This window comes from Lipotes vexillifer, unplaced genomic scaffold, assembly GCF_000442215.2.
Source record: "Lipotes vexillifer unplaced genomic scaffold, Lipotes_vexillifer_v1.1 scaffold154, whole genome shotgun sequence".
Taxonomy (NCBI): Eukaryota; Metazoa; Chordata; class Mammalia; order Artiodactyla; family Lipotidae; genus Lipotes; species Lipotes vexillifer.
The window spans coordinates 494,274-511,694 of NW_006783737.1; the positions used below are offsets into that span (position 1 = coordinate 494,274).

Here is a 17,421-nt window from a genome sequence, read left to right on the forward strand (position 1 = left end):
TTCATGGTAAGGAAGGAGGCCTTGGCCGGCATTTTTAAAAGGATCAAGGCCTTGGGCTTCATTTACATCTTGCTCTACTTACCTGAACAAACAGTCTTGTTTTTAGAGTTGGCGAGAGCCAGTGCAAAGCCAAACATGGCTTTGGTGTTTCTGGATAAATCACAGTCCTGTTTGCGTCACAATGACTCAAAAGGGCTGAAAAATTGCTGACCACAATTCAAGATAATGCAATGATTTGGACACAAAAGACAAAACTCTGTAATAAGGATTTTAACCCAAAGTCAGTAATCCTGGAGGGACTTTATACAACTCCCACAAGCATTTAAAATAATGTGCCGAAAGCCTCTTACCATTTTAAATCAATAGACCTATAGCTCTTACTCCTAATCATCTGTTCAACCAAAAATAATTTACCTGCCAATGCTGTTATTGTATAGGAAGAGCTTATAAAATGAGGACCCTGTATCCCATATTCCCACAATTGAGAGCTTTGAGGAAATACCAGCAATGTAATGAAAAGCAAACTTAGGAGGGTAGTTGACTGAATGTTCTGGAAACACTCACAATAGTCACCATCCAGACCCAAGGCCTTCTGCCCCATCCTTTCACCAACATCCTTTCTTCACCTCCCTTGAGGGAGCCTCCAGTCTTCATCATAGAATTCTCTGAAGTTGCTGGAGGCACCAGAAATGCTCTATGTGTCAGACAGGAAAATTCCCTTCCTTCGTTCCTTCGTTCCTTCGTTCCTCTGTCCCTCCCTCCCTTTTTCTTCCCCCCAAACATAGAATCTTACGAAAGTACCGTGAGCAACAAAGAAGTGACAAAATAGCAGTAAACCCACTAAAATGTCTGTTCACCTCTTGTTTGACCTTTCATGGCAGTAGAAACATCACAGACACCAAGAGGATTATAACTTTAGGCCCCTGGGGAACAGAAAGCCAGCACTGGAAGTCTCTTCAAGGGAAACATCAAATAGCTGTTTCCAGTTGTTTCAAGCTTTGCAAACGAGGTACGATCTGTGAAAACCCTTTGCCTATTATTCTAAAGTGTTCCACAAATGTGGAACGCTCTTCTTACTTACTGAACCAGGAGAGACTGTTAAGAGGCTCCTGCTTCAATCTGGAGCTACGTTATATTTTGTAAGCCAGGCAGGTGGGACAATTTGGTGGACATAAGTGGGGATAAAAATAAGAAACCTGGGTCCTTGCTCTGGCTCCTATGTCACTGGCAAACCTTAATAACTTTGTGCCTCTGTTTCTCCTTTTATTTTTAACAGGAGAGAGGTCAGGATGGGGGAAGAGAAAAATAGCTGCAAGATCCTTGTCCATTTCTTGTCATTCCACATAGTCAAATCTACTCTCCAAGCACCGATCATTTTACAGTTAAATTACTGTCGATGACTTGTCCCTGTGTTCACCTTCAAGTGAGTCAAAAAAAAAAAAAAAAAAAAAAAAAGGCTATTTCAGATGCTGTTCACCTTCGCATCCGATTCAGTCACCTAATCTGGGTTTTTCATGTCCTCTGCCAGGATTTCTACCTTCCCTGGCCTAAATGTTTTTTAAAAAGCCTTTCAGTGGCGGTCCTCGGTGGTGACGTGAGGCCACAAGACATGCTCTGCTTTCAGAAACGAGGAGCCTCAGTGTGTCCCTTGCCCCCTCTACTCCGTCATTCCTCTAGGTTATCTGCATCCACCATTTAGCTGCCCGCTTCCCAAATTCTTTTACAGAGCTCGAATCTCTTATCAGCTTCCCAAATGTTCACCCTCGGACTTTTCATTGTCATCTTGCTACGTGGCTGCATCTTAAAGAGAAGCTCCAGTGCTCCCTTATTTGACAACGATGCAGACCCTGGTGTTAACTCTTCCTTCTCGTCCGTCTTTTCCTCAGGGACTCTTCCTGATGGTACCAAGCAAAGCTTTCGTAGCCTTAATCTCCTCAAATCCTGAGGCTTGAACCCGAAGCAGCCACTTCTGTAAAGACCAAAGGCTGGGGCAAAGGAGTTTATCTACTTGCTTTGTGCTAAAGCCAAACTCCCAATGAATAATGAAAATCTTTGAAGTTAGATGTTGTTCTTGTCTGATTAATAGTAACAGTCACACTTAATCTATTGATATCACTATTATTATCATCATCACTGCAACAGGACAACGCAGGTACTGTGTTTTTTTGTTTTTTTGTTTTTCTTCTCCATTTGAAAGATCAGAAAATGGGACAACAAGGTTAGGTGACTGGCTCATGATCACACAGAAGTTTGAGTTCTGCTTGTGTGCCTCCCTGGCTTTAGCATCTGTGTTACACCATTTGGAAATAAAGAGGAGCTGTGCCTTGAGGCACAAGAGGTGGGGTGCCCCTCACAGGGGTTGGGAAGGAAAGGAGTAGTGAGGGAAGTGATCCATCACTAAACCATGTGGGGCTGGCTTCTCTCTCAGTACCCCTCATCCTCATTTGCATGACACGAATGCGGGTTTTGGGACACCAAATGCCCCTTGCTTGCTCTACCTGTGCCTGCATCCTGTCTGCCTGAGGCAGTGAAAGAATGAAGGAAACACAGTTGTGTGCCATGCAAGCCTGTCCAGCAGGTGTATACCAAGAACCTCATATGTATTAGTGCTAGCCCACAAGGTGCAGAATTTTGGCCTGGGAAGACCTTTGAGCTTCTGTAGAAAAACCTTGTATCCGAAGGACTTAATGCAACCCTAGTTCAGCAATTCATGGCAGAACTGCCACGGGGGACTGGTACCGCTGCAAACCAAGTGAAAATAGGAACCCAGAAAAAGAATACATGAGTACTGAGGTTGGCTTTCACCTTAAGGACATTTCCCAGACCCAGATGACCTGAAGCTTTGGTTTTAATAGATTTGCAGGGAGGGGCAAGGGACAGAAGTGTAGGGCTTCCCTAAGGCCATCAGCCTGTATCGCAAAAAACTGGAATTCCAAGGGGTTAAATCCTTAGTAGGGGAGAGAAATAGAAATACCCGTCACCACAGGCCACAAAGACTTTCAATTGATTAAGTTCAAAGGAATATAAGCTTATAAAAAAATAGAAACAAATAGAATATAAGATATATAAGGAAACAAAGCACCATGTGCAAAAGCCAGCAGAAATACCAAATGAGACCATCAAACACTTCCGATATTAGAAGTATCAGATGCAAAGTGTGAAATAAGTATGTTGAAAGATAGAAAAAGGCAGGATTTAGAAATGTGAATAAGGAGTAAGATACTACTGAACACAGGACTAAGCACATCTGAAAAAGAACAAAATAAATATTAGAAATGAAAAATATAATCATTAAAGTTAGAAACTCAGCGGGTAGATTTAATGGGAGATTACATACAACAGAAGGGAGAGGTAATAACCTGAGAGGTGGAGCTAAAAAAATTATTCTGAATGTAGAAAGAGACAAAGACAAGTTAGGAGACACAGAGGATAGAGGGAGAAAGTCTGACATGTCTAATCAGTGATGAGATAAGAGTAGAGAAAGAGAGAGGGAATTAGGTTGAGGTAATGCTTGAAGATATATGGCTTAGCGTTTTCCAGATAATGAAAGAGACCAATTAGGAGATTTAGAAAGCCCAGCAAATCCTAAGCAAAATAAATTTTAAAAAAGAAAAGAAATCTACGCCTAGACACAACACAATAAAATTACAGAACAACATAGAAGATCTTAAAAGCAGCTTGAAAGAAAATACAGATTATTTACAAGGGAAGGACCAAGAGTCGGCTTCACAACAGCAGTGATACAAACCAGGAAACAGTGAAATATAAGCAGCAATGTACTCAGAGAAACTAACCGTCCATTCTAGGATGATGTATTGAGCACAAATGTCTCCTGAGAATGAGGGCAAACAAAGACATTTTCAAATAAAAACCCCCAGTAAAGTGAGTCCTCTAGTATGTATTCCAGACCAAGGAAAGTGATTCCTGATGGCTGGTTTGATGCAGGAAGGAATGATAACGAAAGAAAGCAGTAAAATGTGGTTAATTCTATATACAAAGTTCCAGTACAAAATCATCATCACCACCATCATCATCTAAAATCTTGTAAGATTAAAAAAATGATAAGCTAGAACTAAATTATCCAATAATAATAGCATATGATCTGCGGGTAAAATGATCAGAGTTGAGGTGTTCTGAGGTCCCTGTATTGTTCCAGAGAAGGGTAAGTTTTTTTTTTTTTTCTTTTCTGTACGTGGGCCTCTCACTGTTGTGGCCTCTCCGGTTGCGGAGCACAGGCTCCGGACGCGTAAGCTCAGCGGCCATGACTCATGGGCCCAGCCGCTCCGCGACATGTGGGATCTTCCTGGACTGGGGCACGAACCCGTGGCCCCTGCATCGTCAGGCGGACTCTCAACCACTGCACCACCAGGGAAGCCCGGGTAAATATATTGATTGACTGATTAAGCTCAGACTGTGTTAAGTCAGGACGCATGCTAAAATTTCAAGAGTAACCATTTTATTGGTAACCATTTTAGTAACCATTCTATTCAAGAGTAACCATTTTTCTAATTGAATAAAAAAGAGTATGTAGATTCCAATCACTAAAAGAAAAAAAGTGGAATGAGAAAAAAATCCTCAATCAATCCACAAGAAAGAAGCAAAAGTAAGTCTGGAATGGATGAGACAAATAGAAATCACAAAACAAGATGGAAGAAATAAACTCAACCACCTTAGTTTTTCTAGTGCATTTAAATGAACTAAATGCACCAATTAAAGTATGAATATTGCAAGTCTGGATTTAAATATAAAACCAGCCATGTGATGGTTACAAGAGCCATATCTAAAACATAAGGGTTCAGAAAGGTTGAAAGTGAAAATGTGGAAAGAGATATGTCAGTCAAACAGTAGTAAAAGAAAAAATCTGGTGTATCTATGTTATTATCAGAAAGAAATAGACTGGGACTTCCCTGGTGGTCCAGTGGTTAGGACTTTGCCTTCTAATGCAGGGAATGCAGGTTCCATCCCTGGTCAGGGAGCTAAGATCCCACAGGTCTCGTGGCCAAAAAACCAAAACATAAAACAGAAGCAATATTGTAACAAATTCAATGGTCCACATCAAAAAAAAAATAATAATAAAAGAAAAAGAAAAAGAAAAAGAAAGAAAGAAAAAAAAGAAAAGAAAAGAAAAAGAAAAAGAAAGAAAGAAAGAAATGGACTTTAAGGCAAACAACTACTACTACTAGAGAAGGGGGATCCCTATATAATGATGACAAGGTCCATTGACATAGAAGATAAACTTGTAACTATAAAAACAGACTCAAAATATAAAAAACCAAAATAGAACTACAAGGAAAAACAGATCAATCTTCCTGCCTAGTGAAATAACTCTCCCAGTAACTGATAGAGCAAACCTACCAAAAAAAGAAAAAATCAGTAAAAATATGTAAGATTTGAAGACTGTCTGAAAAGGGTCCTCTTATCCCATCGTCCCCTTGTCCTCCTCCAGGAGGCCCGGGGCAGTGGCTCTTCTCTGTGGGAGGTAAAGTTTAGGATGGGACATGATGAGAGGGCCTGAGGGAGCCCTGGAAATTGGTGCTTACACTTGGTCCACCACTGGGTGTCTCTGAATTTTAAAAAGTAATGATGAATCACAGAAGTTTATTTAAAAGTATCATGCTTCAGCTACAATTTGATAAATAACTGTAACAAATCTCTGGGTGGTTCACCTATTATTACTGGGCACAAGGAGTGTACTGTTATTAAAAAATAAACACCCACACTCACGTACTCACCCCCCCCCCACACACAATCCTTCCTTGTCATACCATGCTCAGAGTTATGCAAATCAGCGTCTTCAAAAAATATTCCAATAAAGGGTGGGGGGGGGAAGAGGGATAAATTGGGAGATTGGGATTGACATATACACCCTACTGTATATAAAATAGATCACTAATAAGGACCTAGTGTATAGCACGGGACATTCTCCTCAATACTCTGTAGTGACCTATATGGGAAAAGGATCTAAAAAGAGCAGATATATGTATATGTATAACTGATTTACTTTGCTGTACAGCAGAAACTAACACAACATTCTAAATCAACTATACTCCAAAAAAAAAGTTAAATAAAAAATATTCCTAGGGACTCACTTAACTTCTAACTCTCCAAAGTCATGGAGAAAGAAATTTTTTTTAATGAAAGTCGTGTAAAGAGATTGTATTTTATTTATTTTTAAAGAGAGGATAAAGGTTGACAAGAGAGTATGAAGTTTCTTTCACTTGAGCCCTCACCATTAAAATCCTCATGAAATATTTCTTGTTCCTTGAAGACTACTGTATAAAGAAGATTTGATTTTCCTGAGTAACTGGAAACATTTTCATGAGGACATGTCTCACACTAAAGATAGCCCCTGGGTTTTTCGATTTTATGTGAGGAGATCAATTAAGGCACTTTGCTACCTTTCTGTTTTCTTCCCAGAGCCGGTCTAGCTGCTTCGTGTTTACCCCTTTTCTCTAGCACTCAAGGAGCTGCAAAGAGTGAGCAAAGGAAACGCCAGGCCTTTTCAAGTGCAGGGATGAGTGTTCTTCATTGCGATGAATTCAGGCTGCTTTGGAGAGTTTTCTTAGGTTCAAATCCCTTAGAATTAAACTTACGAAGTCATTGTTCTCCCGCCTCATTACACATAAATAATTTATGAATTTATATTGTAATTGTTCTACCAGCTGAATCAGAGCTCTACGATTTTGAAAATAATTCCACGCAGAAGCCAATGGCACACACATTCCTGGGACTTCCATTGCAATCGATAAAGTTTGCTGTTGCTGTCAGCCTGTGCACTTTCCCCGATTAACCTGCGAAAAGTGTTCTCCGTCATGAATGCTATTCAGAAATAAACAGATATTGTAAAAGGAGACAAAGGCAGGTTCCGGAACTCGAATTCTTGGTGATCTTAAATGATGATGTATGAAAGGTAGAAAGAGGGAGAACAATGTGATTTGCTCCAACTAGGTTGACCCGGAAAAGAGAACAGCAGAAAAACTGCTTTGCCTAAGCAAACATGACATCAAGCCAGACAGGAGCAGCCCTTACGACATCCAGTATCGAAGGTTCATTTAAAAAAAATACACAGTCTGGATCTGAAAGACATTTAAATGACGGTAATAAGAAAGTCTTTGCTCATTCCGTTTTCCTGTTGCTCTTTTTCTCCTACTCATTGGCAACAGCTTCTGCCTCCTCCTCTGAGATACTGTCTTCGTGGGCTACTCGGGTGGCACTCCTTTGCTCTGGTTGAATGATGATTGAACTTGAACTTCAGGTAGGAGAAATAGCCATCCGATGCTAAAAATCAACCTGACTTATAAAGGGATGCTGGTTTTCTAGGGCAATGTAGATACTCCCTTTGTAACAAGGATTTAGAATTCCCTTAGATTTCTAAAAACTTTTAAATGCAATCTTTACCTGACCATGGTCTGATTTAAATTAGAGCTAGCTTTATCTGCCATCGCCCAAAGTGTTGTGAGCTCTTTGATTATGTTCTAGCCACCTATACTTGGCCCATATTACAGCACAGTAAATATATGTTGAATGAATGATGAATTTCTCTTTTTTTTTCATGAAAGGTTTGTCTCAGAGAGTAACGAATAGATTTTTATCAATTTAAAAATCTTGCCTTGGTCATCTGTATTTGGGGTTGATAATATTTCTGTTCACAAACGTGTCCATTTTCAGTCTGTGTGAGACACAGAGGGACAGACGTCCCTGCCTTCTAGACAGTAGGCTTGGTCATGTGACCTGCTTTGGTCAATCAGATGGAAACGTTGTGCTGTGTCCCTTCCAGCTGGAGACTCAATAGGCACCCCTGTCACGTTCTCTCTTTGCTGCTGTAACAGGTAAAGCTCCAGATAATGGCTGACTGTCACCCTGTGTCCCGGAGTGAGGGTGACGACCACGTGTAGGTGACCCGCAGCCAACCGAACGGCGGGCACTCGCTACCAACAAGAAATAAACCTGTGTTTTTGTGAGCCGTTTTCGGGGTGGTTTGTAGTTGCTTCAGTGCCTGGCTTGGCCCCTCCAGATCAATAGAATATTGGAAAGCTTCTAAAGATATTACACAAACCCAACTTCCAAAAAATTATTTGTTAGCCAGCAATATAGTGGTCCTGTTACAGCAGCTGGTTCGTTCATTTACTGTCAACTTGTCTTTTTTTTTTTTTTTAAATAGCTTGGCCAGTCTTTTAGATGCAAGAAAATACCCATGAAGTCAGAGCATTTGACAATAATAACCGTGAATGAGCTTAAGTAATAAAATTATTGTGTATTGAAGACATGTTTCTATCTACCTTCAGCATTTATGAAGGGAAGTCAATTTTCACTCAAACAGGTTTCTTTTCATCTGGTTTTTTCTCTACAATGTTTATGCCTCAGGTTCATCGCTAGCAGTAAAGAGTGTCCAAGTATGTTATGGGAATAGCCAAACTCCCAGCGCTTTAAAATGTATTCCACAGGCCCCAGAGTCAGTTAAAAGCTGATTGATTATACAGCAAATACATCAAAACTGGTATTTATGAAAAATCCCATTTCTTCAGCTCTATTTCTCATAAGCGTGAACATCACATCTGGGAGTTGTGGAGTTATGGTGCAAATATCTCAGACAGCTATGAGAAAAACTGACTGCAGCCTTTCCATAAGCTGCTCAATAACTTAATGAAAGATCTGTGTCCACTGATACCTCTCATGAACACATATTTTAAATGGTATGATTTGGGCAGTTTAGTATGGCTTGTGTATTCAGGCTTTCATCATCAAGGCACCGAAAACACATATTACATAGATGAATAAGGACAAGTAATGGGAATGAGTGTGCAGATGAACTTTTTCATCCGAGCATATTTGGTCAACGATGATTCATTTGTTAACATACCTTCCACATATTCTTTTTTTTTTAATACATCTTCATTGGAATATAATTGCTTCACAATGCTGTGTTAGTTTCTGCTGTACAACAAAGTGAATCAACCATATGCAGACATATAACCCCATATCCCCTCCTTCTTGCGTCTCCCTCCCACCCTCCCTGTCCCACCCCTCTAGGTCTTCGCAAGGCACTGAGCTGATCTCCCTGCGCTATGCGGCTGCTTCCCACTAGCTATCTATTTTACATTTGGTAGTGTATATATGTCCATGCCACTCTCTCACTTCGTCCCAGCTTACCCTTTTCCCCCACCCCGTTTCCTCAAGTCCATTCTCTATGCCTGCATCTTTATTCCTGCCCTGCCACTAGGTTCATCAGTACCATTTTTTTTTAGATTCCATATATATATGTTAGCATATGGTATTTGTTTTTCTCTTTCTGACTTACTTCACTGTGTATGACAGACTCTAGGACCATCCACCTCACTACAGATAACTCAATTTCATTTCTTTTTATGGCTGACTAATATTCCATTGTATATATGTGCCACATCTTCTTTATCCATTCATCTGTCGATGGACACTTAGGTTGCTTCCATGTCCTGGCTATTGTAACCCTCAGAATGGGAGAAGATATTTGCAAATGAAACAATGGACAAAGGATTAATCTCCAAAATATACAAACAGCTCATGGAGCTCAATATCAAAAAAAACAAACAACCCGATTGAAAAATGGGCAGAAGACCTAAATAGACATTTCACCAAAGAAGACAAACAGATGGCCAAGAGGCACATGAAAAGATGCTCAACATCACTAATTATTAGAGAAATGCAAATAAAAACTACAATGAGGTAACACCTCACACCGGTCAGAATGGCCATTATCAAAAAATCTAGAAACAGTAAATGCTGGAGAGGGTGTGGTGAGAAGGGAGCCCTCCTGCACTGTTGGTGGGAATGGAAATTGATACAGTATGCAAGTTCCTTAAAAAACGAAAAACAGAACTACCATATGACTCAGCAATCCCACTACTGGGCATATACCGTGAGAAAACCATAATTCAAAAAGAGTCATGTACCAAAATGTTCACTGCAGCCTTCCACATATTCTTTATTGGTGTAGTTTATCTCAGATTGCAAAATCAAATTCCTACTTCCTGTAGGCTAACGTTTTATGGGGCTCTATACGAGACGCTATTCCCTGGAGGCAACACAGTGTATCTAACTGGTTTGATAAACAATGTTTTTTTTGCAAACAGTAACTCTTGCCTTTTTGATGATGCTAGTAGCACTAACAACATGTGATGATGGAGAATGTACATGCTAGTTAGTTTTATTAAATGCTACTCAAGAGAGAAGAACTCAATAAATACATGATTGATTGATCCCCATAGAAAGCATCATTTTGGGTTTAGCTGAAGTCAGGAATTCTGAAAGAAATTTTCACGTCTGAAGGGGAAAATAAGCATATCAACATACCATAAAATAGACGCAACATCCGTACAGCCGTATCTGGGGTCTGAAAGTGTAACATTTTATTTTGCTGACCTAGAGGTCAGCAAAGCTCTTGCTTAAATGTTTCTGAGGACAAAGGAGAATTTAAAAGTAGAGTTGAAAATGGTTTTGTTGGTAAAATTACCCCCCAAATGATTTCAGACCACTTATACCTAAAGCAAGCTGTGCAAAAGTTTTCCCCCTTTAAAATGTGTGGCATGACTTTATTTCATTGCTGGAATCCACATGAGTCTCTGAACATGTCTTGAAGCAGTGGAGCGGAATGGGCTTCAGCATCTCCCAAGGAGTAATGCAGCCAGTGGGGTATACGTTACTCCCCAAGGTATAGGACCGTTGCAATTAAACACTGCTTTGCCTGGGTTGAAAGAAAGGTCTATGCTTCTTCTGATTTCACTGTTCTTCCACATTCCTGAAAGAATAGCTTCCCAAGGATGTAAAAATAGTCCACTGTCCACTGGGTATGAGCCGAAAATTCCACATAAGGGGCAGGCATTCCGTTTAGGTTTCCAACAGTGCATATCATTGAATTAGATTTGTGCTTCCTCCAAGCCCATGGAATAAGCGGAATATCCTGGAGATAAGCCATCATTTTACATGTGTGTCTTAACGACATTCCCCACTTGGGCTTCATCAACCACAAGCCTCCTAAAGAAGCCGGTGTTGGGAGGCTCCCTCTGCCACCACACGCTGTTGGTGATGCCCAGAGAAGGGCAGAAACTGAGACCAAATAACTTGGGTGGCTTGGTCTTAATGCTTTGTATTTTCTCCCTGCTTTGAAAGCTCGCTGTATTTTGCTGCTGTTATCGCCAAGGGTTCATTGAAAATGAAACTAGGGTGTCTCAGTGGGGTTTTGCAGCAAATAGATAAAGCAAGTTCAGGCAGGACTGGGCAGTTCCAAATCTGAAGTGGATGGAGCAGTAGCTGTTTGTTTGCTGGGGTGAATGTGGCATAATTTATTCAGCTGCAGCAGAGGCTGAAAGCCAATCTGGCCTTGACCCATTTATCTTTAGAAAACTAATTAAAGAGCAGAATCTGGTTTACTGTTGTTACGGAGGCTTTAGTTTCTCCTGTTCAGGCCAAGCAAAGACTGAGGGGTGTGTGTGTGTGTGTGTGTGTGTGTGTGTGTGTGTGTGTGTGTGTCTGTGTGTGTGTCTGTGTGTGTGTCTGTGTTGAGGTGAAAAATGGAAAATATCAGTTTCACCTAAAGACAGTGGCTGAGGCTCTAGATAATGAAGCACTTTCTTAACCACAGCCTGACATCCTTTTGAAATGCAAAATAGTGGATTTAGCCGGATGCAGAATCCTTTGAGGTGACAGTGAAACGCCATGGCAATTTAAAATGAACAACAGACAGTTTCCTGCATCCTTACAACTAAGACTTCCTAAATCACACCAAATGGTCCCAAAGAGGCATGGAAGAACATTTTTAAGACCAGCATTTTACTCTGAAACTGGGATTAACCATCAGGCAGGAAATGGTGCCAGAATGTGAGTTGCTTTGTCCATTTTGTTTCTGAACAATAAGATAAAGGGTATAGCTTGATGATATTTTACAAGCACTTAAATTTATACGTATTAATATTAACAACATATTTTTGTCACCAATGGCATACCAATACACTTCAGAAATTGCCTTGTGTTTTTGCAAGAACCATATCCAATAATAAACATCTGATTTGGGGGGCCCAGCTAAAGAAGTTTATAGGAGACACGCGGGGAAGTCCAGCACACGTGGGGAGTGGGTGGGGATGATACTATGCTTTACATTCTTTCCAGTATGTTCTAGGACATCATTCTTTTTGGGGGGAAACTACAAGGGTCATAATAACCATCAGACAAGGAGATTGGACATAATAACCATCAGACAAGGAGTTCAACTGCTGGAAAATCTGGAGGTACCAAGAGAATGTTGGAGAGGGCAAGCACACACTCTGTCAACTGGAGCTCGTCAAGTTGCGTCAGTTGGTCCAAACTAATAGAACCCTGACTTGTCCCACCATTGATGCTTCCTTCTCCCACTTCCCATTTAGCACTAGGAGACCTTGAGCTATCTGCCTTCCAGATCTTCCCTTCCAGAGTACTCCTGTTTCAGATATACCTCTTAACTTTCTTACCTTATCCAAACTGCCCTGGGCTCAGAGAGCTGGAATGATAAGTAGGGATACCACTCAGAGGACATTTTCTTTTAAACAAATGAATATTAGAGGAAAATTAGACACAGTGTTGCCACTGCCTGAATTTAAGGCCAGGCAGACATGTAGCACCATGACGTCATAGGTGTGCTACATGAATGAATGCGCTCAGCAGGTGAGAGGCATCTTCTCTTCTGGGTCCATGATGCTATGGAGGGTTCAGGTCTTTATGCAGTGGTAGTACCAGCACAGAGTGGTATTATGAAAACCACTGGATAACTTAACTGTCTGTTTATTACAGTTAATATGTAATTGATTACAGTTAATATGTAAGTTAAAGTCAGGTAGGATAACCTGGGTGTGCCTATCCTCATCCCCAGTACAAACCGCTTTGTAGTAAAAAATATACAATGCTTTCTCCCTAAATGCTCTATAAGATATCAGTAAATTCAAGTAGGAAAACGAAGAGTAAACAAGCTATACCACAAACTATTTCTTACCCCCCTAAATTCTCTATGTCCCAGCTAGTGGAAAAATTAGCTCCTTATGCATGAGAGCTGCTGTTGGTTTGTTGTCATTATTAGGGAGGTAATTATTCACTCAGCACAGAAGAAAAAAGCCAATATATTCTATCAGGGAAGAGCAAGTTTTTCAGGCAGACTATACATAGGCTGAACATTGGGATAGAATTCAAATCAGCCACCAGATGCGCTAGTCTTCCTCAAAGCTGAGATTGAAAACCTTGCCATTGAGGAAGAATTACCAAGTGGTTGTTAACCGTAAACACCAAGCAGAGAGGACATTCTTAAACCTGCTGGTCATGTACAGTGTTCAGTGTTCTCTCTCTAGGCAATCTGGAAGGAGGAAGTGGAGGTGGGATTTCTCAGAAACTCTCCGGAATGACCATACAAAGACAAATGGGGATGAGAAGAACACCAAGCTTACACTATGTTGCATTGTCCTCCACACAATCCTCTGGGAAGCAAGAGGAAAACAAATTCAAAGGAAAAAGAAAGAGAGATTATTCTATATATAATAGCACAGCACAGCACAGGTATAACGTTTAGCGTTGCAGACTGGCATTCCACCCTTCCCCACCCCCGACTCCCTCCGAATGAGCAGTAGAATATTTTAGAGTCTGCACACACATGGTATGATGTTGAATACTTACTGGAGATTCATTGGTCTAACTCACTGCCAACTTGATGAATTAACTTCCAAGCCTAGGGTTTTTTTTAATCTACTTTAAGAAAATATATTTCTCTAAGACACATAATTTACAGTATATTTTTGCTCGAACGAATCAGCAGGAGTAAAATAACAGACACTCCCTGCCCAAGTGTGTCCAGGAGCTGTACAGCATGTTGTGTTGTAATATTCTGAGCTGTACAACTAACCAACATGGTGGTATGCTCAGATCTTAAAATCAAGCTACTTTGTGTTGATTTGTTTTTACACACTATACTCTCTGTGAAGTTCTAGTGGAATTTTCTTTAAAGAAATCACTGTTTCACATCACATTATTTAAGAGAATTCACAGGGTATAAATTTAAGAAAAAAGGAAGAGAACCAATCTCTTCCTGATTTCAAATAACCACCTCTGGTCTATTTAATTGCAAATCAGTAACAGTGGGCTGGGACAGGACGGCTGCTAGGGTGAGTGTTGGTGACAGGAAGAGACAGATGATGATGGGACCAGTTTGTGAACCAAGTTAGTTGATGGCATTTGTTCATTTCTTGAACAAACCATAGCTGCTGGCAGGAAGGGCTTCAGTATTCTCTGAGGAGTCAGCTTTCCATCAGAAGCGGAATTTATACAAGTATATTCATGCATTATTGGATAATAAAAATAACTTTAGGGTAGTATGTCTGAAAGCTACACCGAAACTGTTTTTTATGCCCATATAACTTTGAAGGAACACATGGAATGTTTCCTAGTGATATAAAAGAATTGACAACTTCCTTATAAATGTAGTAAGAGGTTAAATGATGGAACTGATATATTTTTAAGAGACAGTTTTGTTTTGCTTTCAATTACTTCATATAAGTTTTAGCAGTGGTTTACCTAGTTTGGGATTAGGAGATTTATTTCTAAAACAAACCCCATAACTACCACTTCACACAAATTGCTTTATAATAGCTGGTATAAGAATATTTACCAACCGATCCCAAAGTTAATGCCACAGGTACTAATTTTAAATGGTAGTAAGAAGCAACTCTCCGAGAGCTTTATAGCTAAGATATTTTCAGTTTGGCAAAAGGGGTGGGGTGATTGGGATCGTCTTTGGGATGCTATCTTTTGAAGCATTTTCTCTGCTGAAACCCTGAGAGAAATTAAAGCAAGTCTTTTCCAATTATCCTTCTTTTCTGGGACACATACTTCTTATAAATATTCAGGAAACATCTTTTCAGGGGAAAATTAAAACAGGAGTAGGTAACCTGAGACTTGTTCATAAACTTTCCAAATAAGCAGTGATATATGGCAGACCCATCAGGACCTATCACCTTTGCGTGTATCTTGAAGATGATTTTATCTGACTGTTGCACAGCACTGTCTGGCCAAGGTAACTGCTCCGACCCTTCCACTATTCAGAACTATGTTGAACCTGCAAAGGGACGAAAGATTTGGGGGAACAAACGGCCGCAAAATGGAGATTCTGATGTTAGCTTGGGGATTAGCTCGTGTGTCTCAAGAATAACCCTGTATAGCTCCTTTTTACGTGGAAACAGTCCCTTGGTCTCAGGGGCTGGGAAAGTAGCTCCAGGTAGGTTTATGACTGGCTGTGAATTACAAATCGCTAATTCTTACCATTTGGGAAGGAATAAGAATTTAATTGAACAAAAAAATTAACAAAACTGCCATTCTCCCTTATAGAACCTGAAGCCACACCTACAAGGAAGTACCCTATGCCATCAGAGAATATTTTAGAATAAAATTGGCTTATTGATTTAAATTCTTCTGCACTCACTCTGGTCCTTATGTACCTTGAGTTTGGTCCTTTTCTCGTGATCATATGATTAACCATTACTAATTCTTTTAAAAAATGATTAAATGTATCTTGGGGGTGCGTAAAATAAATCACTTTCCTATTTGCCAAGATTCCTCAAGACCCTTATATTTGGGGCACTTTGAGGATGACCAACGAAGCTCCTTTATAAAAGATTCAAATACCAATTTTCATATCTACTAGATTTTAAACATCCTGTGAAATTCTCAAAGTGCTGATGTTTTATTCAAGCTGTACTGAATTGTATAAATACCGTTGCCTTGAGAAAAGTATTTTTCTTGTTCTACGTCCCCTGTTTGAGTGAGTGTGTGTGTGTGTGTGTGTGCGCACGCATGTGTGTGCGTGTGTGTGTGTGTTTCTCCTGGTAGGAAAGAATACTGTGCTTCTGTTTCAAAGGCAAAAAAATTAATTAGTAGTCATAGATGTCATTATAGCGTTCAAAATCAATGCAGTTTTAACTAAGTGGATAATGTACCCCATTTGTTTTCCAATTTTATTTTCCTGAGGTAAGAACATTTAACCTGAGATCTAGCCTCTTAACGGATACAGTACTGCTATCTGCAGCACAATGGTTGTACAGCAGGTCTCTAAAATTTATTCACCTTGCATTGTGCCCAGTTCTGATATGAGAGTTCATAAAAATTCTGAAAAGCCTGAATTGTTTCATTAACTAAGTTAGAGCCAACTGAAATAGGAAAAGCAAAAAACAAATAACAAAGGGGCGAGAGAGACGGAGGTCAAACCCCTACTCACAAATTGTGCTCTGGTTAAAAGGATCTTGACATACAAAGGAATTTGTAAAATAAAAATCCAAACAATGGAATCTAATGAAACCACCATTTCTTTACAACTGGCTGGTTGTTTGGTGGAATCTAATTGTTTGTTTAAAAGAAAAAAGGTGACTAATTTTAAACTTTTCCCGAAATTGTGAATAGAGAATAGATATAACTAAGGTAAAGTGCAAGGTTGAAGCAATTACCCAAATGATCCCTTTTTCAAAACCTACACCGAAGAGGGGGTTTTATTTGCTAATGAACAGTAATAAGTTTATAACAATTTAGCAGTTAATGACTCCACTTACCCCTTCACTTTGACACTTCGTGGATAGGTCTTTGTGTTGTAAGCACATTTGATTTTTATAGAGAGAAATGCTGAGATGTACTTAGTATGAGGCCAAATGCTACCAATTTAATCTTATGAGTTCTATACTGTAGAAGGATATTAGCTAAAATGATAAAGTAATTTATAACAGTGACTAATAAAAATATTTTTATAACCAGAAACCCTTGAGATCTGAGTTTATATGACATAATCAGATGTGGTTCAAGTGTTTTATGACCTTAAGGTTTTTATTTGTTAATCTTACATCAAGATAATTGGTGAAGCAACATTAACGGCACTAACAATTACAGGTATATAAATTGTTTATAGTGCTATAAATTGTATTGAAAACGATTGGGCAGTATTTCTTTGAAATTATGAGCTTTTCATTTTTTATAGCAAAATTTGACATTTGAAACACATTAAAAATTGTGTTTACTATATTTATGGTTGTAATCTCCAAGTAAATTGCTTCAATGATAGATGTTTGGTCCCCTGACACACGTTTAAATGGATCAAAGAGTGACTATTTCTAAGCATTCCAACTTTTAAAAGACACATAAAAAAGAAAAAGAAATGGTAGTAGTATTGACTTGGGGTCTCTTGGCAAGATTTTTCAAACAGAAGCTTTACATATAAGGAACATTCATGATAAAGTTACATTGTATCATAACTGAATAAATAACTGAAGCAGGTGAATAAGAAATGTGCTATTGTAATTATATCTCTGGAAGATATAGGAACTTAGTCTCCAAATTAATATTTCAGAAGAAATATGGAGTTGAAAATTTGGCCATTGTATGAGTGGATTAATA

The 17,421-nt window shown here is 39.4% G+C and overlaps 1 protein-coding gene across 1 annotated transcript in view; it reads right to left on the reverse strand.

The window, feature by feature from the left end:
* Positions 1-17,421, reverse strand: part of GPC6 (glypican 6) — a 1,088,719-nt gene that overhangs the window by 72,106 nt on the left and 999,192 nt on the right. The window lies entirely within an intron of this gene.